We start from the raw sequence: 2625 nt of genomic DNA, 5'->3' as shown, positions 1-2625 counted from the left end.
TCATGGGGTCACTGTGAGTCGTACTAACACTTAACGACTGTCTGTGGAGAGTTGTGCTGTTAACCCAAAGACCATACTTTCTGGCTGTTGAATCTACGATCAGCTCTTTGGGAGAAAGGTGGGCAATCTACTCTTAAGTGATTTGTAATCTTGGAAAACCTGCTTGTGGGTCAACTATGAGTCAATTTGCCTCAATGGCAGTGAGTTCTTTCTGTGAAGGCCGAAGAGCTAATTGTGTAGTATTAGTATCAGTATTAGAGCATTCACTCCAATATCCTTTATTAAATGTAGCAACTACGAAAGGATGGAGAGAATATTCTTTTCCTCTTCAGGATCTTTCTGATTATACTTGTTCGGCAGAGTGAACCCCAGCTATGTCTCTTCAGGATTTGTCAGAAAAAAAAGCAATTGTTGCAGATGATTTAAAGAAATCATCTCCTAATGAGAGCATCCAAAGCCTCAAATTTCCTGCCATCAAAGGAAAAGAAGCTAGTTTGTCGATGCTAATTACCATGAAGTGGGAACATCAGTTGGAACTGGTGGTTACGTAAAATGTCAGAATCTCAATCAGGTGAGTGGCTGAGAGAAGCACAAAGAACTAGGAAATCAGCACCATGAGGTTGGACGTCCTCCGTGACAGAACACACATTTGTAACCTGAGGGAACTTAAACTTCCTGGATAAAGGCAGAAAACTCAACAACTATCTGTTGATTTAAAAACGGAGATGAGAAAAGACATAGCAAAAGGAGATGAGAAAAGACACAGCAGAACATCAACCGCCCCCCACCCCTCAAGTACAGAGAAAAATCACTGTATCTTCAGAGCAGCTCGTATTCAGAAACACTGTAGGGATAGATATCAGAATGCCCACATCAAAGACTCTGGGGCCCCTGATCTTGTTAGCTTCTCCCAACACATGGTGACCCACACACAATGGAATTAAACACTGTCCTATCCTGTGCTTGATTGTGGTTTGAGCTTGTGATCCACAGCATTGTTGCTGACTGATTTCCAGAAGTTAAACCCTAGTTTCCTCTTCAGTGGTTAAGGATTCTCCCACTGAATCAACAATACCCTCCTAAGATCAACTTAGAGGACTCGTTTATGGAAATGGAAGTTCCAAAGTAAAACTCCAATGGTCTCAGAAAACCCACTGAAGTTCAGCTATGAGTCAGTTCTGACCCAAAGGCAATGAGAGAGGGAGAGGAATTCCCGAGGGGGAATTACACAGAACATACTGTTGATATGTTTGGAACAAATAAAGAATTAACTGGTGTCATACTTATCTTGTGCTGCTGTAACAGATACCACAGCAGATGGCTTTACAAACAATAAGTCATTCTTTTGCCGTTTAGGAGGGTAGGATCCCAAAGTCAGGATGCTGACTTGAGGGGAAGGATTTCTGTGTGTTTTTTGTGTCTGTTGTTGTTGTGAACAGTTGAGTCGAATCGAACTCATAGCTCATCCTCCAGCTGGTTTTCAGAGGCCGGAAATTGTCATTCTTTCTCCTGTAGAGAGCATCATGGTAGATTTGAACCGTGTATCTTTGGGTTGGCAGCACAGCTCCTTACCAGTAGGCCACCAGAGCAACCTGGGTCTAAGGGCTTACTAGTAAAGGAGTTTGGGTCCAGAGGACTCACTCCATTCCTGTTTATTCTTCCTTGGTGGACTCAGAGTCCCTCCTACTCTACCCACTTTTCTCTTATAAAACCTAAGGTGATGCAGACCACATCCCAGGGAAACTTCCCTGACTGGTCCCATATGACGCCAGATAACATTATTATTATGTAAATAGTTCTACTCCTGCCTCTATGACATCACATCCATTAGGATTTATAACACATAGGATAGTCACCTAATACTGAGAATATAGCCGACTCAGGTCTACGTGGGGACTCAGGGGTGGCACCAATGTGTTATTCATAGTGTTTCTATGAGCTGTAGGAGGCACACATTGGTGGACACACTTTAATCCATGACAGATGACAATTGCTCTAAGTGTTTAAGTCAGTTTGACAGTTGTCAGTCCTTTGTGGAATCAACAGAGGGATCTTGTTTCATAACAGCAGCCTTGAAGGAACTTTATGAACATTTGGTCATTAGCAGTGAATCCACTTCAGAGAAAGTACATTTGAAGATGATGTCTATCAGTCAGAAGTGGTAACTGAGGGCCAAACAGAGACGCGCTTTCAAAAGAACATGGACCTAGAGTGTTAGAGTTTCTTAGAATGAATATTGTTCTCACATCTGCTCTTCCAAGGCCTTCCTGTATCAGTGAAGACTGAAGAATTCACAGGCATTGCACCTGGTGATGAAGAAGAGGTAGAGAGTATTAATGTCAGGGGTCCTGGTGGTAGCTCTTTGCTCTTATGAACAACACAGCAATAAACGTGGGTGTACATATATATGTTTGGGTAGCATCTCTCGTTTCTTTGGGGTATATTCCTAGTAGTGGAGTTGCTGGGTCAAATGGTATTTCTATTTACAACTTTTTTTTTTCCAGTGGACCTGGATATTACTTTTTTTTTTAATTAAATTTTATTAGTTTTAATGAACATTTACAGAGATTTTGGGTTTTCATTCATTCATTGTTGCACTGTTCTCTCCACCCTCCTCCCCAGTTC

At 41.9% G+C, this 2625-nt stretch overlaps 1 pseudogene; it reads left to right on the top strand.

The window, feature by feature from the left end:
* LOC102871795 overlaps positions 1-2625 on the top strand; it is a 31012-nt pseudogene that overhangs the window by 19598 nt on the left and 8789 nt on the right.

Source organism: Elephantulus edwardii, unplaced genomic scaffold, assembly GCF_000299155.1.
Source record: "Elephantulus edwardii isolate Elephantulus edwardi_28Jun2011 unplaced genomic scaffold, EleEdw1.0 scaffold00128, whole genome shotgun sequence".
In the NCBI taxonomy this organism is placed as follows: domain Eukaryota; kingdom Metazoa; phylum Chordata; class Mammalia; order Macroscelidea; family Macroscelididae; genus Elephantulus; species Elephantulus edwardii.
The sequence above is the reverse complement of the archived record's forward strand: the minus strand, read 5'-3'. Positions and strand labels throughout refer to the sequence as shown.